At 35.1% G+C, this 27,410-nt stretch overlaps 1 long non-coding RNA gene across 4 annotated transcripts; it reads left to right on the top strand.

The window, feature by feature from the left end:
• Window positions 1–1,384: 1,384 nt before the first annotated feature.
• On the top strand, window positions 1,385–25,981 carry LOC133186401 (uncharacterized). 4 transcript variants are annotated; one of them, XR_009721036.1, is made up of 11 exons: window positions 1,385–1,647; window positions 2,404–2,580; window positions 2,749–2,958; window positions 11,591–11,741; window positions 13,863–13,961; window positions 14,584–14,610; window positions 14,810–14,881; window positions 16,934–17,066; window positions 18,578–18,765; window positions 21,942–22,086; window positions 25,043–25,981. It is a non-coding gene; the product is annotated as an uncharacterized LOC133186401 (long non-coding RNA). The 4 variants fall into 4 exon arrangements; XR_009721034.1 differs by having other exon boundaries at window positions 2,395–2,580; window positions 2,824–2,958; XR_009721033.1 differs by having other exon boundaries at window positions 2,395–2,580.
• The last annotated feature ends 1,429 nt before the right edge of the window (window positions 25,982–27,410 follow it).

Genomic DNA, 27,410 nt, shown 5'->3' with positions numbered 1-27,410 from the left:
TTCTACATATTTCTTTGTGAAAAAAAAACAACTTTTGTCTTAGACGGATTAAATTTCAATAATCATTTATCTGACCAGTCACTGAATATTTTCAGATCATGATTCAAGACAATTTCAATATTTCTAATGTACAAATCAGAATGTTGTAATGAGTTGTCGTCAGCGAACAATCTACATATTGATAACATATTGGTTGCTACATCATTAATGTAAATAAGAAATAAAAGTGGTCCTAACACTGACCCTTGAGGCACTCCAGCATTGGTATGTAAAATTGACGATAGCTTATTTTTAAACATTACTCTTTGAGATCTGTTGCATAAATAACTTGTAAACCATTGTAAAAGATTTCCACTAATACCATATGACTGAAGTTTAAAAATTAATGCTTCATGCCACACTCGATCAAAAGCTTTTGATAAGTCACAGAAAATCATACAACACATTTTTCCATCCTCAATACTTTTAACAATGTTGTGATATGTTTCCAATAACTGAAAAACAGTAGAATGACCCGGCAAAAAACCAGCCTTGTATTTGTAAAATAATTGGTTTTCATGGAAGAAGTTGTAAACATGTTTAAAAATTATTCTTTCCATAATTTTAATGATACAACTCAGAAGGGAAACTGGCCTGTAATTACTAGCTAAAGATGGATCGTCTTTCTTAAATAGAGGCAATACATGCGCTATTTTCCAATTGCTTGGAAATGATTTTTCTGAAAGTGACTTATTGAAAAGCAGACATAAGGGTTTTGATATCGTAAATTTAGTACATTTTAACATTCGATGACTTATACTGTCCGGACCGGTAGCCTTATTAACAGGCAAAATCGAAATAATATCAAGACCCTCTTGATCTTGTATTTGAATGTTAGAAATATTTTAATTACATAAATAGTACAAGTTAGGCAATGTGCAATTCGTACTTCTATATTTGAAATTGATGAAAAATATCTATTTAATGTTTCTATTTTGTCTGTATCTGAAAAGGCTAATTTAGATATTCCATTTTCGTAGTATTGCAAGGGGGAATTTCTTTTTTTGCTTTAACATTAAACAAATCTCTCATCAATTTCCAGTAAAGTTTACTGTTTTTACTACTATCGTTCAAAGCGATTTCAACATTGTCGTAATAATTAGTTATCGCGATTTAACCATGGATCGGACAGAATAGACTTTGAGTCGGACATTCTGGATATGATTAAATTATAACCAGTCAGATTCAGATTATAAGTTAAAAGCTGAGTCTTGGTTTAAGCACAAACGGGAAAGAAGGAATGTTGGCGGATTTAGTAAGGTAGCGGCGCTGTGGGGCCGTAAAGCAACATGAACGAGAAAGATGCCAATATGACCGGTAGAATGTAAAGGTAGAGTCTATTACTTAACCAGTCAAGCAGTTCGGGAAAATTAATTCCGGTATGGTTTCAGTTTTATATTATGTAGCTGAGTACATCGATCCCGAAGTTAGTTTAGCGGCGGGAGAAATAACGTTTGGCATGATTAGCAAGAACTGAAAATGAAACGGAAGTAGAAACGAAGACTCGGAAGAGGTCACAAAGAAAAATACACCGAACATTGATGCTACATCGATGAGCTGTGTTATGTGCATTGTATAAGAAAAAAGAAGCGGACTGGCGGCCGGAGGGTGAGGTGTATTTATGGTTTATGTTAGAAACCCCACTAGAAAACGTAGGCCTAGTATAATCAACATCTACCCCTCTCATTTTTCAATAAAGTTAGCACCCCACACTCTTACACAGCTCCTTATTTTCTTTAGAATTTAGTGAATTTATTCAAAAGTGTGTATATATATATTATAAATGTATAGAAGTTTGAAGACTTTCAGTGCGAGAGTAGGGGAATTATTTTGTCATTTTCGAATGTACAATGTCTTGTATATTTTTAATATGTTGACGGTGCGACCGTAAGGGTGAGCGCAGATACCTATATTCAGTTTTAATTTAGATCGGGCTCTTCAAAGTTATCAAACTGCACGAGAACTTTAGTACGTCTAGACTCTGACGTCATATAACGTCGCTTGTAAGTAGCATTACCAAAACAAAGTCTGAACAGGGCTTATTTTAATAAAGAAGTTTTAATCTACTATTTGTCTGCTATATATCCATCAAATCAACGTGGGTGTATATTTTTTTGGGAACTTCTTGCTACCGCGAGAACGTTGTTTGTGGGGAGAAGCAATTCGCAAAGCATTATGGGACCACAGGTAACTGTGGAAAAAAATTCATTTGGATCAATTTGCAAAGTCAGAATTTTCTCTTCGCCCAGGCATTGCTTTTAGAGCTCCCAGTGATGAGCGGCGCTTTGCACTGCTCGCTGCGCTCGCTAATATCTATGCTTTTTCATATGTTAATTTAATATTATAACTGGAAAGGATTGACAGGGAATCAAACTTGGACTCCTGCATAGCTTGTAAGCTGCTCTAATCCACCCATGCCGACATCCCGGTCAGCACAATCCAAACCACTAAGTGTATCTGGTCAACAGCAATTGGACCTGCCTGAGCTTCTTGTATCTGATCACCAGCAATTGAACTTGCCTATCTGCCATTTTCATCTAGGTTTGTTAACATCCAAGAAAGTATGAAGTGTACTTAAACTAAACTTATGATCTGGTATTTTCAATAAGATTTTTTTTTAAATTGAATGAGGAAGTTATTGATATTTTGAAGTTATTTTGAGCAGCATATTTCAATCCATTTATTGTGAATAAAAAAGATTTCTTTTAGTTGGAAATGATGTAGTTTACTCAATGGTGTGTAGACTGTCAACATGTGAAACCTACATAGTCTCCTCTGTTAAAGATCACTAATGGTGGATAAACAATGAGTGATGCAGACTGTTCACCAAAAGGGAGTTTTGACACCTGTATGCCTATATTTCTACCAATCACCCTGTTATCTTTTTTGTCATGTTCTTTGGACAGGTAAAATAACAAGGTAATTGTTGAAAATAATTTTAATATGTAATAAAAATAGAACATATATAAACTACATACACAGCATCAATACCCCTTCCTCCTTTTGCACAGTGGCACAGGTGAGCTTTTTTGATCCAAATTTGTCCATTGCATGTGCAATCTAATTAAAATTAGATCCTTTGATCTGCTCACATATGATCCCTACACACTTTGTGTAGCGATCATATGTGAGCTGATCAAAGGATTTAATTTCAATTAGATTGTAGCATGTAGTCATTTACATCATTGATTTTTTGGTTAACTTTTCACAATTTCCTCTTCTTCTCTGAAACTAATTTTAACCAAATTTGGCACAGAGTATCCTTGTGTAAAGATTTAAATGAAGGATCATGCCCCCTTTCAAGTGGAAATAATTAAGAATAAGCAAAAACTTGAGTGTGGTCATTTAGGAATCTTGTTCAGAACAACATATATTCCAGTCAGGGAAGGACATGATAAAGTCAGTTTAGAACCTAGCTTACCCAGACTTAAAGTGACTTCCTTCAGTCAGTTTAGAACCTAACCCAGTCAGGCAGAAACCTAACCCACTTAGGCAGGAACGTGAAATAGTCAGTTCAGATCCAAATCAGTAATGCAGAAACAAAACCCACTCAGGCTAAAAATTGAATAAGTCAGTTTAGAACATTACCCAGTCAGGCAGAATCGTAAAACTGTTAGTTAAGAACCTAACCTAGTCGGATAGAAACTTAACTCAGTCAGGCATGAACATAAAACAGTCATATTAGAACCTAACCCAGTCAGGTAGAAACATCAAACACTCAGTTTAAAACCTAACCCAGTCGGGAAGATACATTACCTAGTCAGTAAGAAACATGAATTAGTCAGTTTAGAACCTAACGCAGTCGGAGCGTATCATAAAACATTCATTTTAGAACCTATCCCAGTCAGGAATGTAACCCAGTCAATCAGGGACATAAAACAGTCAGTTCACATCCTAACCCAGTTAGGTTTAATCATAAAACAGTCAGTTCAGAAACATGAACAAGTCAATTTAGAACCTAGGCAGAATTGCGTAACATTCAGTTAAGAACCTAACCCAGTCAGGTAGAAACCTTACCCAGTCAGGTAGAAACCTTACCCAGTCAGGTAGAAACCTAAGCCAGTCAGGTAGAAACATAAAACTGGCAGTTTAGAACCTAACCCAGTCAGGATTAAACATAACCCAGTCAGACAGAAACATGAACAAGTCTGTTTAGAACCTAATCCAGTCAGACAGAATCAGAAAACAGTCAATTTAAAACCCAACCCAGTCAGGTAGAAACATAACCCAGTCAGGCAGTAATATGTACAAGACAGTTTAGAACTTAACCCAGTCAGGTAGAAAAATAAACCAGTCAGGTAGAAACATAAATCTGGCAGTTTAGAACCTAACCCAGTCAGGATTAACACAGTCATTAACACAGTCATTAAGAAACCTATCCCAGTCAGACAGAAACATGAACAAGTCAATTTAGAACCTAACCCAGTCAGGCAGAATTGTATAACATTCAGTTAAGAACCTAACCCAGTCAGGTAGAAAAATAAACCAGTCAGGTAGAAACATAAATCTGGCAGTTTAGGTAGAAACATAACCCAGTCAGGCAGTAATATGTACAAGACAGTTTAGAACTTAACCCAGTCAGGTAGAAAAATAAACCAGTCAGGTAGAAACATAAATCTGGCAGTTTAGAACCTAACCCAGTCAGGATTAACACAGTCATTAACACAGTCATTAAGAAACCTATCCCAGTCAGACAGAAACATGAACAAGTCAATTTAGAACCTAACCCAGTCAGGCAGAATTGTATAACATTCAGTTAAGAACCTAACCCAGTCAGGTAGAAAAATAAACCAGTCAGGTAGAAACATAAATCTGGCAGTTTAGAACCTAACCCAGTCAGGATTAAACATAACCAGGTCAGACAGAAACATGAACAAGTCAGTTTAGAACCTAATCCAGTCAGGCAGAATCAGAAAAAGTCAGCTTAAAACCCAACTCAGTCAGGTATAAACATAATCCAGTCAGAAACATAAAACAGTCAGTTCAGATCTTAACCCAGTCAGGTAGAAATATAACCCAGTCAGGCAGTAATATGAACAAGTCAGTTTAGAACTTAACCCAGTCAGGCAGGAACATGAACAAGTCAGTTAAAAACCTAACCCAGTCAGGCTGAATCATAAAACAGTCAGTTTAGAACCTAACCTAGTCAGGCAGGAACATAAGTCAGTTAAGAACCTAACCCCTAATCCTTGCCCTATGTGCCTCCGGGTGCAACAAGGACTAGGTAGTATTTAGGTAAGAACCTAACCCAGTGAGGTGGAATTGTAAAACAGTAAGCTTAAAACCTAACCCAGTCAAACAGGAACATAAAAGTGTCAGTTTAGAACCTAACCTATTCAGGCAGAAACCTAACCCAGTCAGGTGGAAGCCTATCCCACTCGGGCAAGTTCATGAACAAGTCAGTTTAAAACTAACCCAGTTAGGCAGAATCATGAAACAGTCGGTTCAGAACCTTATTCAGTGCGGCAAGATCATAAAACAGTCAGTTTAGAACCTAACCCAGTCAGGCAGAGTCATAAAACAGTCAGTTTAGAACCTAACCCTGTCAGGTAGAAACATAACCAAGTCAAGCAGGAACATGAACAAGTCAGTTTAGAACCCAACCCAGTCAGGCAAAATCATGAAGCAGTCACTTTAAAACCTAACCCATTCAAGTAGAAACCTAACCCAGTCAGGCAGGAACATGAACAAGTCGGTTCAGAACCTAACCCAGTCAGGCAGATTCATGAAACAGTCATTTTAGAACGTAACCCAGTCAGGTAAAAACATAAAACAGTCAGTTTATAACCTATCCCAGTCAGGAAAAAACCTAACCCAGTCAGGCAGAAACATGAAAAAGTCAGATAAGAACCTAATGCAGTCAGGGAGAATCATGAAACAGTCAGTTTAGAACCTAACCCATTCAGGCAGAGTCATGAAACAGTCAGTTCAGAACCTTACTCAGTGCGGCAGGATCATAAAACTGTCAGTTTAAAACCTTATCCAGTCAGGCAGAATCATAAAACAGTCAGTGTAGAACTTAACCCAGCCAGGTGGAACCCTAACCCAGTCGGGCAAGAACATGAACAAGTCAGTTTAGAACCTGACCCAGTCAGACAGAATCAGAAAACAGTCAGCTTAAAACCCAACCCTGTCAGGTAGAAACATAACCCATTCAGAAGCATAAAACAGTCGGTTCAGAACTTAACCCAGTCAGGTAGAAACATAACCCAGTCAGGCAGTAATATGAACAAGTCAGTTAAGAAATTAACCCAGTCAGGCAGGAACATAAACAAGTCAGTTAAGAACCTAACCCAGTCAGGCAGAATCACGAAACTGTCAGTTTAGAACCTAACCCAGTCAGGTAGAAACCTAACCCAGTCAGGCAGGAATATAAAATATTCAGTTCAGAACCTAACCCAGAAACATAACCCAGTCAGGCAGTAATATGAACAAATCAGTTTAGAACTTGAGCCGGTCAGGCAGGAACATGAACAATTAGTTAAGAAACCAAGCCAGTCAGGCTGAATCATAAAACAGTCAGTTAAGAACCTAACCCAGTCACATAGAGTTGTAAGACAGTAAGCTTAAAACCTTACCCAGTCAGGTAGAAACCTAACCCAGTCAGACAGGAACATGAACAAGTTAGTTCAAAACCTAACCCAGTCAGGTATAAACCTAACCCTGTCAGGCAGGAACATGAACAAGTCAGTTTAAAACCTAACCCAGTCAGGCAGAATCATAAAATAGCCAGTTTAGAACCCAAACAAGTCAGGTAGAAACTTAACCCACTCAGGCAGAATCATAAAACTATCAGTTTAGAACCTAACCCAGTCAGGAAGAAACTTAACCCAGCCAGGTGGAACCCTAACCCAGTCGGGCAAGAACATGAACAAGTCAGTTTAGAACCTGACCCAGTCAGACAGAATCAGAAAACAGTCAGCTTAAAACCCAACCCTGTCAGGTAGAAACATAACCCAGTCAGAAACATAAAACAGTTGGTTCAGAACTTAACCCAGTCAGGTAGAAACATAACCCAGTCAGGCAGTAATATGAACAAGTCAGTTAAGAAATTAACCCAGTCAGGCAGGAACATAAACAAGTCAGTTAAGAACCTAACCCAGTCAGGCAGAATCGCGAAACTGTCAGTTTAGAACCTAACCCATTCAGGCAGGAACATAAAACAGTCAGTTTAGAACCTAACCCACTCAGGCAGAATCATAAAACAGTCAGTTTAGAACCTAACCCAGTCAGGAAGAAACTTAACCCAGCCAGGTGGAAACCTAACCCAGTCAGGCAAGAACATGAACAAGTCAGTTTAGAACCTGACCCAGTCAGACAGATCAGAAAACAGTCAGCTTAAAACCCAACCCTGTCAGGTAGAAACATAACCCATTCAGAAGCATAAAACAGTCGGTTCAGAACTTAACCCAGTCAGGTAGAAACATAACCCAGTCAGGCAGTAATATGAACAAGTCAGTTAAGAAATTAACCCAGTCAGGCAGGAACATAAACAAGTCAGTTTAGAACCTAACCCAGTCAGGCAGAATCACGAAACTGTCAGTTTAGAACCTAACCCAGTCAGGCAGAAACATGAAACAGTCAGTTTAGAACCTAACCCAGTCGGGCAGAATCATGAAACAGTCAGTTTAGAACCTACCCAGTCAGATATAAACATAAAACAGTCGGTTTAGAACCTATCCCAGTCAGGAAAAAATGTAACCTAGTCAGGCAGAAACATGAACAAGTCAGTTCAGAACCTAACCCAGTCAGGCAGAATCATAAAACTGTCAGTTTAGAGCCTAACCCAGTCAGGTAGAAATCTAATCCAGTTAGACAGGAACATGAATAAGTCAGTTTAGAATCAAACCCACTCTAGTTAAAACCTAACCCAGTCAAGCTGGAACAAAACAAGTCAGTTTAGATCCAGACATTCTGAGTTTGAAATTTTGATGTTAAAGGGGGAGTTTCGATGAGGCCGCTCAGCAGCCCACTTTTTCTTAAAAATAAATTTCAATTTATTTTTTCAAAACTAGTTTAGAATTCAAGATAAATATGTTAACTTTTGTTATTTATATTTTAAAAGTTAATATGAGAAGAATTAACACCGTAGCTGATACATACTTAGATGTACACTCAGATTCGTTAACATTAGGCTCATGGGAAAATATAAGAGGGTGGCATTTATAAATCGATGTTTAGAATATAAATCGATGTTTAGAATATGAAGTGCATGAGGAACACTCACCTAAATTTGTTCAGTAATTAGATATACTCTGCACACTAATTTCTTGAAATATGATGAGTGTCGCCTGTGCACTTCATATCCAAAAATTGAAAATTGCATAACATGCATATCTAAAAGTAGAAACTCCTGGTTTCTTGATCTGACTCTGTGTTAAAATACTAAGCCAAAAGTAGCATATTTTGTTGAATTAAAGAAGATTCTCGATTATACATGTATTAACAGTAGAAAACATTATCGTATCCTGTCTTCATTTTGATACTATTTTTGTCGCCAACATATAACGTTAACGCTAACGTCACATTTTTAGCTCACCTCCTCGAAGTTGGGGGAGCTTTTGTAATACCGTCAGCATCGGTGTTCCAGGTAAAAGTTTTTGAAGCAGATTTTTTTTCAAGTATATCTGTGCCCTATATTAATCACAGTCACCTGATCTAGCATGTTTCCTTGTCACCAGTAAGGTTTCAAATGCTGGATTTTAGCCAAAGAATGTCCAGGTAAATGTTTTAAAAGCAGGTTTAAGTTTTTGGAGCAGAGCAGCTGTAAGCACTTGTTGATCAGACTTGCTTCATGATGCATCTACAGATGCACACTATTAGATTGCTTTAGATGCTGGATATGTCCTACATTTCCTTAATGATAGAGCAGGTTAAAGATTTTGAAGTGTGTCTCATTCTTGTGACTATAAGCCCTTTCATAACCAAACTTGCACTGATGATGCATCTAGGATTGCACACTACCAGACATGGTTCAGATGCTGGAACTTTCTTACATTTTCTGACTGACTGAACAAAAAAGTTTTAAAGCAAGTCCATTCCTTAACGTTATTTATCATGCATAGTTACAAGAAAGTCAAAAATACAAATATTTTTGACTTTCTTGTATAGAAATTCATGCTCCAACATGCTAGAGAAGTGCCCATGTATTTCCGTGTGATTGACATATAGGGAATGTGGATTGTTTTAAGTCTGGATGTCTAGGCGCATATGTCAGCCTGATTAAGGATTAAACACATATCTTTGGCATTAACATGTGTATTTCGAACTGCGCTTTGGTCTAGCAAATCATTTATAATGAATTCTAAAACTCTCTAAATGAGGAGTGACTAGAGTTGGTGAAGCAACTTAAGTATCTATGGAGAGCGGGGAAGCGATAGGAAATTAGTCCTGGCTGGGATTCTCTCAGTTATGCTGAAAACATAATGCAGGCAAATACTTCTAAGTTTCATAATGAAAAGGAAACACTCAATGTATTATAGATTTTTCCATCATTTGGCTATTCACATATTACGTATCATGATAAAATATTTTTGACTGTAATTAATATTATTCATATTATCAAATACATTGCAATATACTGAAGCCGGTAGGTGCTAGGTAAAAAAAATATATATTATCTGGCCTGCCATTGAAATATCTGGCGGCTGCCAGAAAAAATTTAGTGGTTTGCCAATCAAGTTGTAGCACCCAATGATGTACCTTAATGCACTTGATTGACAGAGGTACACAGACCAGGTATTTTTAAAGGCGGTGCTTAAAATCTCTGCCTTTAACGACATCTACAACTTCTGTTTGTAGTCAAATCTGGGAGTTTCATGCCTTATTAGCAAGATTACATGTCTACACCGCAAGAAACTTACTTGCCTGCTTCTAGTTATTTATGTGTTGGCCGCCAAATAAGTTTCTGGTCGCTGCCAGTTATTTATGTTTTGGCCACAGGAAAGCTATTTGGCAGATATATTTTTCTAGTGGCCGCCAAATAATTATGTGGTGGCTGCCAGATAAAATATTTTTCTTACCTTGCACCTACAACGTACCGGCTTACATAGCAATATGATTCTTTTAAATAAACTTCTTATTCATGTATGTATATAAAGTTGCATTTATTTTTTTAATCTTTTTACTTCAAAACATTTTATTTAAGGAGGCTGGGGGGTCAACAAATTAAGCACAAATTAACCACCAGATTTAACTTTAATTTTTAGATATGATATCTGAAGCTGTCAACTATCATTTGGCAAAGAAAAATTTCAAAAATTTTAGTTTTAAAATTTGATCATTTTCTATATCTTCATATGGAGCTCTTCTTCTAAAGGAGATCAATATAGTCTAAAAATGGCCACAACCCCCCAGCCTCTTTAATTTCAATTTTATGATATTAAGGTATATTTTTATAAAATATGTAGTTGTATAATCTCATTGATGAAAATGTATTGCATATCTCTGTATATGACGTTTTTACGTTTACCTATCTCATGTCCATATATCTTTTCATTTGCATTTTTCGTATGGGAAAATGTTAAATATTGATTGTAAAGTTTACATATAAACTGTCGATTAATTATGATGTTAAAACTTTCTATATATGTTTACGTTTTATAAGATCAATTCATCCTCTTTTAAAGAAAAGTAACATTTAACACACCAGAAAAATATCACACCTTAAAAAAAAAACATTCGCGTAAGGTAAATACCATTTTCCGTAAAAAGAATTGTTGAAATTGGTTAATTTATGTCTTTATTCATATTTACCCTATTTCATTTATTATTTTGATGATTTAAAAAATCCACTTTCCCCCTATAAAAATGTCTCCTCCAAAAATATACGAAAGGGGGTATACTTAAATTTTCAATTATCACGTGACCGGAAAATGCGTCACATAAATTATTTTCATATTTTTTGGACAATAAGGAGTTTTTCTACAAAATATAAAAAATTTCAGAAAATTTCGTGAGGGGCCGAAAAACCGCCTTATCGAAACTCCCTCTTTGTTTTTATTATTCTTTGGTTGATGAAGTAATGTTCCTAGTTTCATATTTTACTTCACTGGAATTTTTGCAAATGAAAGAACAATTTTAAAAATGTGTTTGATAACCCCAAAAAACTGCACCAGATATACTCAAAGATTTTTATTGTATTTTATAATCGTCTATACTTATTTTAAATTCTTTGTCATTGCAAGAAATCATTTGCAATTCTGTAAATGAGTATAATTTCTGAGAATTCAAATTACCATAGAAGCAGAATTTTTAGGGAGGATTCAATTTTGGCATTTTTAGTGAGGGAACTGAGATTGCTAAAATTGAATATTGCTAACAATTTATTCTATTTTGGCTGTTATAGCTTTCTCTCTTGATATTACAAAATCACTTAAATTACTTCTTGCTAAAAATTTGGGGGTAAATTTCTAAATTTCTTATACAGTATTTTTTGGTTAAAAACAAGTACATGTATTTGGTGGTTTATTTTCTTAGAATATGGAAATGCTTTCATAATAGGCATATGCATCTTCATATATCTCTTAAGAAGGTCATTATTTTTTTTCAGATCTGCTCTTTTGATGAAAACTGTGAAAAAAGATCCCATTTCATAAAATTCTAAGATGTTAAAATGTAGTACAACACCTAAAATGAAAATTTTGTGCATTTTTCCTGGTAAAACAAGTAGAAAGAAAAGGCTGGAGCAAAGATGAGAAAAGGTAGGTTAACATAGTTGTCATTTGATAAAATCAAAAGATGCTATTCAGTTCCAGGGATTGGGTAATGGTAATGTGTAATGGTAATTGACTGTAATTAATTACGAATTTTGATGTAATTGAAAGTAATGTGTAATTGACCCAATTTTCAATTACATGTAATTGTAATTTAATTAATTACTTTCAAGAAAAGCATGTAATTCACAATTACTTTTCAATTACATTCAATTACACCTGTGTTTAATAAATGAGAAATAGCCTCCACCCCTTCAAATCCCATACACTTTATTCAAGAAAGGTTAACTGATTTATTTTTACAAAATGTTCTATAATAATTTTTTTTTAATCATATATTTCCTTTATTTATTGAATTGCTGTTTCCTCTTTAAAAAGCATTTTCTTCAACACTTTTTAATCATATTTATCTCTTTGTTTATAATGTAAAAATAAAATAAATAATTTCCATTAAGTTGTGTATGAAGTGACACTTAAAATATCTAGTCTAATGGCTTCTAATTCTTTGTTTGCCATACCTACAGCTTGTCTTAGAAGTGATTAACAGGTGCTAATTAGTGCCCTAGGGTCATGTTCATATTGACACTAAACTTAAATAGAGATTTTACACTCATTTTGACTAGTATATACCTAATGGTAGTTTTGTACACATACATTGACTATGTCTTCCCACAAATCTTTTTTGTAATATATAATTTGGTGTTATAACACCAATATTTATAATATATTAAAAATTTGTGGGAAGACAGTAGTTTGACACACAATATGTCAAATATAACATTTTGAGATATATTGCTTAGGATGATAAAAAAGCAGGAAACAAGGCAAAATGCACCCATTGTTTTCCATAAATATATCAGAAAGCTTTAAAAAACGGACACATGAATTAATGTAAAACAGCATCCGGGTCCTGTAAAAGGACCATGTCCCAGTTGAAAATTGGCTCTCTTTTTTTCCCTAAATTGAGGTAACGATTCCCAACTGATGACCAAATTCAATTTTTTGATGCTGTTTATATATAGAAATAACATGCTTTGAAATTTTAATCATTTTTAAAGATATATATTATGTGTATATAGGGAACAAGTCCACTATTTAACTCTTTAATCAACAAATAAATAAAATTCAACAACATTTCCCAATTTTGCCACTTTTCTATGAAAAATTTACAATTAAAAGGGTACAGGACCCTGGACCAAAAAGGGTCAATAATATTTATAATAAGCCCTGAAACTTGCTATTAGTCAGTATTTACTGGTAAGTATTCATGTCACAAATGCCCCAGTGTAAAATATCTTCATTGTGGCAGAAAAATCTGATGGATGTAGGTTAGGGGACAATTTTTAAAAAATTCATAATAACATCTAAACAATGTTTACTTCATGTAAAAAAAAAGTTACTAAATGTATATGAATATAAATGAATGTTCATGACTATTTATCATTGTTTATTTTTATACGTTTTTTCCTAATGTAATTTGTAATTTAATTAATTACATTTGCAAAGTAATTGTAATTTAATTAATTACATTTCAAAATCCTTGTAATGGTAATGGTAATTTAATTGAAGGTTTTGGGCGAGTAATTGTAATCAGTACCCACCCATCCCCTCCCGTTAAAGCAAATAGACTTAAAAGGGACAAAAGACTGTAATCACTTTGTTTGTATGTTTTGATATACATGTATGTCCTGAACATGTCTTTTAGCTGATAAACTAATTTGACTGAGTTCAAAAACATTCCTGCATTTTATCTGTATAAGAGATTTTAAAAATTGATGAACAGATCTGATTCAGACTTTTTGCTTAGACTGTACTTCCCATCTTTTGACAGCACCATATGCCAAGGGTTTGTAAGGAGAGTAGCAGATCAGAAACCTTTGACTAAGAAGATGGTATTTGTTGTGACAAGACCTTTCTTTGAATACAAACACTTTTTGAACTCTTCACTTTAACCTTGTAGACCTCAACCTAAATTTGAAAAATCCAAACCTTTGTCTTGAACTGCCATAGGGGACAACAATGTTTCACAAACACATCTTGTTATTTCATATAAATATCATTTGCTTTCCTTTCAACTTAAAATTATGCAATAGTTTGTCATAATTACAGTGAATGGAGACAGATTCTGATGATGCCATCATTGGGAGGCAGGATGACTATAAGACACTAATTCCTCATCCATAAAGATTTCTACAAGTGGTTCATTTGGTAGGTTAGACTGGCATATCAACAAACTTAGATGGTGTGATAGAATCACTTTTTCCCCCAGAGAATACATTGTTTTACATTTCTTGGACACTCCTCAGCATAATAATTAATCATATTTAAAGAAAACACTACCAATTCTACAATGTGACAACAAATGTTCAAAAGGCAGTAAACTGAATATTTTTTGCTCACCTCAACAAAGTCGAGATGAGCTTTTGCTTTATAAGTGTGTTGACATCCCAGTAAAAGTTTTATGGGCAAGTTCATTCCCAAGTAACTTTAAGCGTAGAGCTTATAGTTACTTGGGAATGAACTTGCCCATAAAACTTTTACAAAGTACCAAAGTTTCAAGTAACTATAAGCTCTACCTGTACAAAAAGTTGCATGGATGATGCTTCTGACTTAACTGGATGATAAGACATTTATTTTCAGGATGATTATTTTGGACATTCCCAAGAAACTATAATTCCTTACTAGACCAAACTTGTATGGTAAGGCATGTAGATGTGCACACTACTAGAACATTCAATTTATGATAGACATTGCCTTCACTCATAGATAATATTCTTCTGAGGAGAACTTTAAGAAAAGTGATTTTGATGTTATGCACTTATATTTTCAGAAATGAATACAGATTTCATTACAAGACGTGAGTATGTTCAAAGGAAACAGCCAATCAAAATGAACTTAGTCAGTTATAGTTGTATATATAACGAGAGACAATTTATTTTTATTTTTCATTTTTGGCATCTTATTTTAGGCCTACAGTATTAATTTTGGACTCATGATCTAAGAATATCATATCTTTAGCAGAATTGTCCCACTTAATTAAAGGAACTTTTTTTTAGGTGTGCATGGTGCAACATCCTGGATGGTGTGTAGTATGTTTGTTAACATGTGAAGCCTACGTGTATTTCAGGGTAGATATGTTTACTGTTAATTACTGTCAGGGTGTATTTTTTCTGGTCTCAATTTTTAAGTCACCTGAGTCACTCAGGTGACCTATAGCTATCCGTTTTTGTCTGTCATCGTGCAATGTGTGTTAACATTTGAACATTTTTAGTTTCTTCTCTGAAACCGCTCAACCAATTTCAACCAAATTTGGCATATAGCATTCTATGGGTGAAGGGGAACAAAAATTTTGAATTTCATGGTCCCTGCCCCCCTGGGGCCTAAGGGGTGGGGCTAAAACCACCAAAATTAATGCAATCTTTAAAAATCTTCTTTATTCCTGGACATCAAGCAGTCAAACTGTTAGCATGATTGTAATAAGCATTGAGCCCTCTACCAAAATTGTGAAATTCATGGCCCCAGGGTCAGGGGTTCTGGTGCTAGGGTGGGGCTTTATAGATCATCTAGTGAAAGTGCATTATTTCTTTGAAAATCTTCTCCTCTGCTCCTGGATATTAAATAAACCAACTAAGTACATAGTTATGATGAGCAAGAGTGCCTCTTCCAAAATTGTGAATTTCATGGCCCAAGGGTCAGCGGTTCTGGTGTTAGGTTGGGGCTCTATTGATTATATAGTGAAAATGCATTAATTCTTTGAAAATCTTCTTCTCTACTCCTGGATATAAAATAAACTAAATAAGTACATAGTTATGATGAGCAAGAGTGCCACTTCCAAACTTGTGAATTTCATGTTTCAAGGGTCAGGGGTTCTGGTGTTAGGGCGGGGCTCTATTGATTGTGTAGTGAAAATGCATTAGTTCTTTGAAAATCTTCTTCTCTGCTCCTGGGTATTAAATAAAGTAACTAAGTACATAGTTATGATGAGCAAGAGTGCCTCTTCCAAAATTGTGAATTTCATGGCCCCAGGGTCAGGGGTTCTGGTGTTAGGGTGGGGCTCTATTGATTATATAGTGAAAATGCATTAATTCTTTGAAAATCTTTTTCTCTGCTCCTGGGTATTAAATAAACCAACTAAGTACATAGTTATGATGAGCAAGAGTGCCTCTTCCAAAATTGTGAATTTCATGGCCCCAGGGTTAGGGGTTCTGGTGTTAGGGCGGGGCTATATTGATTATATAGTGAAAATGCATTAATTCTTTGAAAATCTTCTTCTCTGCTCCTGGGTATTAAATAAAGTATTTAAGAACACAGTTATGGTGAACATGGCTGCCTTTTTAGAAATTATGAATTTCATGGCCCCAGGGTTAGGGGTTCTGGTGTTAGGGTGGGGCTCTATTGATTATATAGTAAAATTGCATTAGTTCTTTGAAAATCTTCTCTGCTCTTGGATTTTAAATAAACTAACTTGGTGCATAGTTATGACAAGCATGGTTGCCTTTTCCAGAATTGTGAATTTCATGGCCCCTGGATCAGGGGTCCTAGTGTAAGGGTGGGGCTCTATTGATTATATAGGGAAAATGCATAAATTTTTTCAAAATTTTCTTCTCTACTCCTGGGTATTTTTCAAACAAAGGAAGTGCATGGTTATAAGGAAGAATGCCTCTTCCAAAATTGTGAAATTCATGGCCCCAGGTAGACTTGGAAATAATAGATGAATAAAATTGAGACAAAAATAACTTATCCTTTTTAATTGTTCTTCAAAGGCCAAGAGAGGCCAATGTGAGAAGTAAAAATATGGGGTTAAAAAATAGACAGTTTGTTGATATTCTGCATGGTAATAGTGATAAATGGGGGACAGATAGTTACTAGACCAATTATATTGTTGATGCAAATCATACTATTTTCTTGCTTTTGGGCAACAGAGCTTCATTTATCAGTTTATGGATCCTCTAAATTTTTGTATTGTACTCAGGTGACCGTTAAGGCCCTTGGGCCTCTTGTTTGTTTAAGCATTAATCTTTATTTTCTCTTTCATTGATTATCTGCTTAGAGTCTAAGTTAATTAATTAATTTAATTGAAGCTACATGTATATAGTAACATTTAGTGAAATTATTTCATTGTGTCGGACCTAAAGAGTAACAGGTAACTCTCATTTTGACTACAATTTCTCTGATTTCAGGAGTTGTCTCCCATGTTTAAGATCAGTAATGGCGGATATACAATGCAGTATGCTGTCTGGTCATCAACAGAGAGTTTTGACACCCGTATTTCTACCAATCACCTCTGTAACCTTTGTTGTGTTCATCAGATAGGTAAGAAAAACAAGATAATTAATTAAAATAATTTTAATAAGATAAAATTAAAACATTTTTACATGTATGGACTCCCTCATATAAGAAAATGTCACATTTTACTCATACAATTATACATCATTTACATTTCCACATTTTCCCCATTTACACAGTTGAATGAATCAGTGCATAATAAAACATAACAACAATTATTATATAGTCTATAAATTTACAAATTATTTATTAATTACAAAATTCATACATTTAAATTAAATACACAGCATCAATGCCCCCCACTCCCCTCCCTCCCCCCTCCCTTTTCACACAACTTCCTTTTTAATATTGAATCTGTTACTGATTTACTGTAAGTGTCTTTAGATTTTTAGCTCACCTCAAAGAAGTTGGGGGAGCTTATGTGATACCTCCGGCGTCCCAGGTTATAGTTTTTGTAGCAGTTTTCTTTTTCAGCACTTCTATGCCTTACATAAATCAGAGTTGCATGGAAGATGTTTATAGTGTGTTTCTTTGTACCAGTCAAGGTTTCAGATGCTGCAATTTCAGCTAAAAGATGACCAGGTTAATGTTTTTAAAGCAGGTTGAAGATTTTGGAGCAGGTTAAAGTTTTTGGGGCAGGTCTCATTTCCAAGTAACTATAAGCCCTATCGTGACCAAACTTGCATGGATGATACATCTTAGGATGCTAACTACCACCCTTCTTTAGATGCTGGATCTGACCTACATTTTCCAGATGAGTGACCAGGTTAAAGTTTATAGAACAGGTGCATTCTAAAGTAACTATAGACCCATGTTGACCAGACTTGCATGGATGATACATCTAAGGATGCACACTACCAGGCTAGCTTCGGATACTGGATCTGACCTACGTTTTCCAGATGGGTGACCAGGTTAAAGTTTTTGGAGCAGGATCATTCTAAAGTAACTATTTGCTGTACCTTGACCCGACTTGCATGGATGATACATCTAAGGATGCACACTACTGGACTTGCTTCAGATGCTTGATTTGATCTACATATTCCAGATGAGTGACCAGGTTAAAGTTTTTGGTTCAGGTCCATTACCAAGAATCTATAAGGCCTTTCTGAACCGAACTTGCAAGGATGATGCATCAAGGGATGAACATTCTCAAACTTGCTTCAGATGCTGGATTTCTGGATAATTGGCAAGTTAAAAGTTCTTAGATTAGTCCATTCCCAAGTAACTGTAAAGCCCTATCAGAACAAAATTGCATAAATGTTGCATCTAGGGATGCACACTACTAGGTTATTTGTTTAGTGTGGGACTTTGCCTTACACAAACATTCATTGAGTTGAGTTATGTAATCTTTGATTACCTATGTTTTATTGTAGAGCTGATATCTTTTAGATCTACAGTATTTTCTTTGAGATATATACTGTACATGCATTTTAACAGTTTTGGATTTTTCGCAGTTTTGGATTTCTTCTGTTGTCTTTGAGAGTCAAAGAAATGATGCAAGTCTTTAAGGTTTTCAATGACATGTCCTTGTTTTTCAGATTCACCAGATGCAGCTGCTCCATCTCCATCACTGGTGAAATGGGAAATGACTAGTGGACGGTCATCACTTTGTAACTCACCATTTTGCAGCCCATCTCTTCTCATCTTCAGTGGTGGCCTCTGGAGAAATGGTTGCAGTGCAGTCTTCGTGTCTTAGGCAGATAACTTCCTTTCCTTTGCTTCTCAGGTGTCTGCCTTTCTTGCATAGTTTATTCCCACACAACACTGCCACAACATTTTTCCTCTGAGTAACATTTTCACTTGTGGTATAAGTCACATTGGTGGCAGCTTGGAATGGGGTTTTTCATGGCACTGAAGGTGGCATTATTATATCTGGCATGTCCTTCCGCTCTGATGTGGTATCAGGAAGTCCACAATTTTCATTAAGTTCTTGAATGTTCTGCCTTATTTTTTTCAGGGCGGGGTCACAACAGGGGAACAATTTTTACATAGGTATATATAGGAAAACTCATTAAAGAATATTCATCTTAAGCACAGCTTAGCCATGGGGCCACAACAGGGGATCAAATTTATAAATAGAAATATATAGGAAATATCTTTAAAAATCTTCTCAAGAACACCAAACTAATGATCAGTCATATTTATATTGAATTATCCTCAGGTTGTGTAGGTTGAAGTTTGCTCAAATCATGACCACGGGGTGTAGAGTGGGGCAGAAGTGGGGGAAGCATCCTCAGGTAGTGTAGATTGAAGTTTGTTCAATTCATGATCTCCTGGGGTAGGGTGGGACCACAAAAAATGATCAAAGTTTTAAGGAAGAGGGATCTAATTCAATTACCTCCTGAATTAATTATTTCACACTAACATCTCTATTTAGCATTAACTCATATCAGCTGGAGGCTCAAGTGAGCTCTTTCTGATCAAAATTTGTGCATTTGTCCATCTCCTTCATAATTTTTCACATTTTCACCTTCTTTTCTAGAACCACTATGTCAATTTCAAACAAACTTCGTACAAAGCATGCTTTGGTAAAGGAAATTCATTCTGACGAAGGACCACATCTCTTCCCAGCAGAGATAATTAAGAAACAGTAAAAATTTGGTATGATCGTTCAAATGTTCTTAAGAACCACTAGGCTTGAAAATACGAAACCCAAGTAAAAGCTTCCTGACATAGAATAATTAAGTTTTATACAATTCATGTCCCTGGGAGTATGGTGGGGCAAGTGCGGGCAATCAGAGTTTTACATGGGAATACATAGGGAAAATCTTGTTTTGTATTCAGAACAGCAAAGGCATGATTAGTCATATTGACAATAAAGCACCCTCAGCAACTTTTTTAGATTCAAGTTTTTCAAAGCATGATGCCTGGGGGTAGGGTGGGGACACAGTAGAGGATGAAAGTATTACCTACAAATATATAGGAAAAATCTGTATAAATCTTCTCAAGCAAAGTCATGATTAGTCGTGATTACATGGAAGCATCCTCGGGTGTGTAATTTCAAGTTTGTTAATCATGACTCTTGGGAAAAGGGTGGGGCTACAATATGATATCAAATTTTAAGTAGGAATATGTACAGGAAAAAGAATCTGTTGATGAAGAAGGGTTGTATTCCTCAGATGAGCATTGTGACTCATGGGCCTCTTGTTTTATATTGTACTGATTATATGTAGCTATAGTGCATAAAAGGTCATGTTTACAATCAAGAAGCCTATCATGCAACTAAAGGAGTTTATATTAGGATTAGACAAACGAGTAGATCTATTCAAATTTGTTCAAACTGTGGTCCCAGAATTTAGGATCAGGAAAGATTTGACACAGGAATACATATATATAGGAAAAATACTTATAAATCTTTTTTTTTCTAAAGAGCAGCTTGGCTTTGTTAAGGAAGTCTAATAAACAAGGATCCTCAAGTAGTGCAGTTTCAAATTTATGCAAATCATGACCCCCATATAGGATAAGACCGCATTAGGAGACAAGTTATGTACAAAGAAATATATTTTTAGGTCACCTGAGTCACTTTTCTGTGGATGTGTGTCATTTGTTGGTCATAAACTATAGGTCTTTTTTTAAGCTTTTTCTCTTGAACCTTTGAACCAATTTCAACTAATTTTGGAATAGCATTAATAAGTGAAGGGGTACAAAAATTTTGAATTTCATGGTCACTCCCCCCCTCCCCCTGGGGACTGAGGGGTGGAGTTTTAACCATCAAAATTAGTGCTATCTTTTAAAATCTTCATCATAACTCCTGGACATCTAGCAGTCAAACTGTTGGCATGATTGTAATAAGCACTGAGCCCTTACCAAAACTTTGAAATTCATGAAGGAGGGTTAGGGATTCTGGAGTTAGGGCAGAGCTCTAATGATCATATAATGAAAATGGATAAATTCTTTTTAAAAACCTTCTCCTCTCTGTATAACTTATCAGGTAAACTAGGTGCATGGTTCTAATAAGCAAGGGCACCTCTACTTAAATTGTAAAATTTTTGGCCCCAGGCCCTGGGGATCTGGTGTTAGGGTGGGGCTTTATTGATGCTTGTGTGCCGGTATGTGTTTCTTTGAAAATCTTCTTTGCTCTTGGGTATTAAGCAGAAATCTAAGTATAAGTGGCTCCAAAGTCAGGGGTTCTGGTGTCAGGGTGAGGTTTTACTGGGTATTTAGCACATGAATTTAGTGTTTGATGAGCAAGAAACTTCTTTTAAAATTGTTAAATGTGGTGCTCCAAGGTCAATGGTTCTGGTGTTTTGGGGGCCTATTAAAGTATATATATATGCAATATATCTTTGGAAATTTTCATTTCTGCACCTGGATATTGAGCTAACCAAAAATAAAAGCATAGTTATGATGAGCAAAGGTGCCTCTTTCAAAATGGTGAATTTCATGGCCCAATCTAGGTCAGAGTGTTTAGGTGTTATTTAGATAAGATAGTGAAATGCATAAATTTTCTAAATATCTTCTTCTTTACCTAGTGGTATTAAGCAGACAAATGAATGGTACGGTTATGATGAGCAAGGATACCTCTTTTAAAGTTATGAAAATAATAGCCCCCTGAGTCAGGTCTTTTGGTGTTAATGTGGGGCTGTGTGGAATCTGAACATTGTTATTTCTTTGAAAATCTTCATCTATGCTCCTGGGCAACTAGGAGACAAAAAGAGTACAAAGTTGTGTTGAGCAAGGGCATTTTTAACAAATGTTTTAAATTTTGGAACACTTGGTCAAGTGTCCGGGTTTGGGGCAGGGCTTGAACTGGGCTTCATTAATTTATATTCTACTGAGAGAAATTATTCCCCTCTGCTATTCACCTATGATAATATATCATTGTAAATGATGTAATTGAAATTGAATGAGATACTTATACAAGAAATGTCATAGAATATAATACAAAAAGTCATTTCTTAGTTTTTAGCTCAACTCAACGAAATTGGGGAACCTTATGTGATACCCTCAGCATTGGTGTTGGTGTCCCAGGTTAAAGTTTTTGGAGCAGAGTTCTTTTTAACTATGAAAATGAAGACCTGGAGAGGATCTTGATTGATTTTTCTTGGTAAGTTTGGGAGTTTATTCCTTCTGATACATTTATGCAGTAGACGTCCTGTCCTGTTCTATTTAAGAACATCCAAGAAAATTATAGAAGTTCAGGACTTTTCCTTACATATACAGTTAAACTTCGTTATCTCGAAGTTGACGGGACCGTTGATGAACTTCGAGATATCCGGGGGTTCGACATATCGAGGGTTATAATTCTAATGAACTTCAAATAAACTTAGTGCAGTGAACATGCACTTAATAGTAGAAACGTCAAATTCCTTCTTGTTTGAAATTCTGTATACGTTTTCTTTAATATACATGTAATTAGCATTAAAAAGATTTTTACATCCTCTTTATAATTCACAAAATAAAAACCTTGTATAATATGCACAGACGTATAATCCTTCTACCAACCCGGTAAGTCAACCGCTAGCATCGTTTCCCATGCATACATAACCGGATATCGTCTATGCATTGTAAATTTAAAACCGGTTGCTGTCAGAATAACGCAAACGAAATATACATTTTTTTAATTGGAAAAACATGTTCATACATGTATAATAATTTAAATAAAATATTTTACCATTATAAAATCAAATGCAAAAGAAGAAACACGCACTTTTGTTTAACTACAGAAGAACACTGAATAACAGGGCACTATAGCAAAAGTTTTCACTGCGACACACGCTCACATGATGGTGTGTACTGACGGTTGTAATTTCTGCGCGCTCATATACACATGTAGGAAAAATAAATTCTAATTGCATAAAATTACAGAATTTTGTTTCACTTTGATGTTTATAATTTTCGCTTTCATATGCATAAACTATGCAAGCGCGCATATTACACATAGCATTAAATAGCGATTATCAAGATTTATAAACGTACCCCAGCCATGAAACAATTAACTTGTCATCCACGCGTATGCATAAGACTAATACACACAACCTTTGGCTTGCATAATTAAAATCAAGGTAAGCCATACATACACCTCGTATAATTATCACGCTATTATTTGTTGATCAGAGGAACACGAGAAACCCGTGCGTGACAGACAGGTGGGTGTTATCAATAGAGCGGTCAGTTTACCTAATGGACTTGATCATCAGAGCGGAAAATTATCCTGACTTCGAGATAACGCATGTGATTTTAATAAATGGGTACACAGTTTTACTTCGAGATAACCGGGGTATTCGACATTACCGCGTTCGACATAGAGGGGTTTATTCTAATCATTTATAAAGCAAATTTTGTCGGGACCGCGGTCTTACTTCGACATATCCGGGGTATTCGAGATATCCATGTTCGAGATTTCGAAGTTTAGCTGTACTTCTTAGCTCACCTGACCTGAAAGCTCAAGTGAGCTTTTCCGATCACATTTTATCTGTAGTCTGTCTGTCTTCTGTCCGTAAACTTTTCACGTTTTCGACTTCTCTTCCAGAACCATTGGGCCAATTTCAACCAAACTTGCCACTAAGCATCCTAGGGTAAAGGGGATTCAAGTTTGATCAAATGAAGGGCCATGTCCTCTTTCAAGGGAAGATATTTCAGAAAAAGTGAAAATGTGGTGGCATCTTTAAAATTCTTCTTCTCAAGAACCACTTGACCAAAAAAGTTCAAACTTATAGAAAACTTTCTTTACATAGTTTATATTCAAGTTTGTTCAAATGATAATCCCCGGGGGTAGAATGAATCTTTAAAAATAACCGGTATTCTTTTCAAGTACATTAAAGCCATTATCAGTCATATTGATTTGGAAGCATCCTCAGGTAGTGTAGATTCAAGTTTGTTCAAATGATAACCCCTGGGGTTAGGCCAGGGTTGGGCCACAATGGGGAATCAAATACTATTCAATACTGAACTGATTTGTGCTTTTTCTTAGCCAATGTGCTCAGATGAGGAATGTGGCCCATGGGTCTCTTGTATTTGGTATCAAAGGAAAGCAGACACAAATATATATATATATATATATATATATATATATATATATATATATATATATATATATATATATATATATATATATATATATATATATATATATATATAAGTGTAAATACAAGTTTGTTAATTTTTAATTGTTAATTTGTTAAACCCCAAAGCTGTTTTTATCGCTTTTTATGAATGTATGTAAACATGGAGACATGGAGTCCAACAGAAATGATTTTTGGTACTAAATTTATTTATTAAATTAACACAAATGACGCAATTAATACATCAAAATTACAGATAGTTTACAGTTCTTGTTTAGGATCTATTTCATCAATGCAAAAGGAGGACAATCTGTTATGCAGATTTGTGATGATTAGACTAGCGAAAGAGAAGGAACGGATGTTGTTTGGATCGCTAGTCTAATATTTTTTCATATGTTGGTTGTTTCCCCCGTATACACTAAACTTACTATGGAAACTGACTTTAAACATTTTTTTAAATCTTTACTTATTTTGAAGTGGGTAGGGGCATTTCTATGCATGTCCGATTTCGCTGCCGTTTATTAACTAAATTATGTAAAAATGATTTGAAGATAATAGACCATATTAAACAATGTTCACTGAAAAACAATCATGGAAGCCATAAAAAAATTAAGGACCACAATAGGTGAGAACAGCTGTGTACCAGGTGATTGGTCACTAATTACTGTATATACACAGCCATAGGCTATATTGGGTGTTTACATGTGTAGATGATGACACGCTAATTACCCATATGCATATTTAAGTTATTTTTTGATAAGTTTTTGAAAAAATATGTACATTGAAATAAGAAAAAATACATATCCGAGTAACCGAGTACCATTTTTAGTATTCGATATTCGGACGTTCAATCGAGTACCCAGTTAACGGGGTACTCGTTGACATCCCTAATAAATATAAATATATATATATATATATATATATATATATATATATATATATATATATATATATATATATATAGAATATTATTATATTGAAATTTTTCCTTTTTTTCAGAATGAGACACAAGTGCCTTCCATTTGTGATACTAAAGGAAGCTGTTACAAATTTAGTTTGCCACAGTACTGGCCTGACATATGAGGACAGGAATAAAAGATGTTTTAAAATAGAAATGTCTATAATTTAACTTATAAGTATGATTAACTAAGATCACAAACAACAAATCAGTTGCATTGCAAATGTACATATAGCATGTTTGCACTTACGAGGGAATATTCACTCCCTTTCAGTGAAAGTGTTGGCATGCAGGTCAATTATTGTCACCAAATCATCTGTCATATTCTCTGCATGCAGCTGTAGAATTTGATCAGAAAGATTAGCTACACTATTCTATGTATAAGTCTTATGTATAAATCTAAGATATTTTGGTTTCTAGTCACCAGTCTATATTTATAATCATTGTAGTGAAAAAAAAATTCTGGTCCATAAGTCGATTGAGAGTTTATGTTTTAGTGAAATGTTTTGTTTATTTATTGCCAACTCGCTGTAAATCAAATGTAGTTAAAAATTTCAGCACTTTCATTGTGTTTATGCAATTTATTGTTCTTCAATGTCAGTGACATGTATATCATTTTATGATGCACAATCAGTATTATTGTACTAGATTTATACTTGTCTCTTATTGATCTGCATTTTTTGTGGCTAATTAATGTTTAAATCCTACTGTGAACGTCTTCTTTTCACTTGGTGCCAGTGCTTGAAAGAAACCAGCCTGTCAATAATTTTTAAGAAGATGCTGAGATTAGCTTTACATCGTAAAACAAACTGAACACTGTATATAGTATAGCATATCATTGTTAAAGATGTATGTGTGCATGTGTGTTGTATTGTAGATATAATTCTTGTATTACATCATGTATATTTCATAGAAGATTTTGTTAGAAGCTCTGTTTTCATAATTTAATTATTTTCATGTACATAAAGACTTTGATCGTTTGTTTGTTTGTTTGTTGTTTAACGTCCCTCTTGAGAATTTTTCACTGATATGGAGACGCCACCACTTGCTGGTGGAGAGCTGCAAATTTTGACCTATACTCGGCACTCGGGGCCATTGAGCAGTGAGGGATCTTTTTTGTGTCAGCACCTACTGTATCACAGGACCTTGGTTTATACAGTCTCATCCGAAGGACTGGTATCCACGTCCCACAGTGGGATTCGAACCCATGACGTAAGGATCAACTCCTTACTTTGTGACTCTAGAGCGGACGCTCTTACTACTGTGCCACATGGGCAACTTTGTTCAAGGAAATTGGCTGAAGCATTTAACACGAAATTCTACTGATTTTAGGCCTATATAATCCATTCTAATGAAAGATCTAGAAGTGTACACAGAGAACATTGTACTGTAGATTTTATTATTATACCTCTACTGTTATTACTCTATATAAAATTAATACCATAAAACTGTCTATTTCCCTGAGAAGATACTATTTCCCTCATCTGAGGACTACTCCCTGAAAAATCGGAGCTACTCCCTGGGACTACTCCCTCATGAATATTAATAATTTTAACCAATTAAAATGAACAGTGGGCGGAGCATTCAAGGAATCTAGAGTCTGTGACGTAATGTTATTAGCAATGTAAGTATGACGTCAAAACATTTCGACATGCGATGTCAAAATCATACTGAAATATTCTAGCAAAATGAAGGCAACAATAATCCTTCGAAGTGTCAGTGAAATTATTATATATTTTTTTTAATAATTCTATTTTCCTCGGTATTGATGCATTAGTTATCTTACAATATTTTTGATCATATGCAATTGTGATTATTTAAATACCTCTGTATTGTTTTTAAAAATGTCTGAGTCTCTAGTTTAATAAATCTCCCGTGATTGTTTCGGTATAATAAAACAGTTATGGAATGGGTACTTGGGAAATATCAAATTTATGGTTCCCCTCGGTAGGAAACTGTTTCCCTCGGCGGCTTCGCTGCCTCGGGAAATAGTTTCCTCCCTTGGGGAACCATAAATTTGCTATTTCCCTCATACCCATTCCATAACTGTATAATATTATGTTGTTTATTATTTGAAGAATTTGATGTAACCTCAGTCACATTACTACATGTTTGTTAGATTATATTTTGCTTCATAAAGAACCTAGACTGGGGGATTAAGGGAACTCTAAGTACAGTTGAACTTCAGTATTTTGAACACTGATATCTCAAATACCATGGATAATTCAAAGTGATTTGGAAGTTTCAGTCACTTTTTTGTATTTATATTTCATCATTGGTCTCTCAATTCCTCCAAGTTTCTTCTCAGTTCCGTTGAGTCCGAGGTATCAAAGTTTGACTGTAATTTCATTGTTTTAGGCCTTTATAATTCACTTGATGAATGATGTAGTAATGTACACAGAGAATACA

The sequence above is a fragment of the Saccostrea echinata genome, unplaced genomic scaffold (genome assembly GCF_033153115.1).
Source record: "Saccostrea echinata isolate AGI-Se365-2 ecotype Australia unplaced genomic scaffold, CSIRO_AGI_Sech_v1 ptg000001l, whole genome shotgun sequence".
Taxonomy (NCBI): domain Eukaryota; kingdom Metazoa; phylum Mollusca; class Bivalvia; order Ostreida; family Ostreidae; genus Saccostrea; species Saccostrea echinata.
The sequence above is the reverse complement of the archived record's forward strand: the minus strand, read 5'-3'. Positions and strand labels throughout refer to the sequence as shown.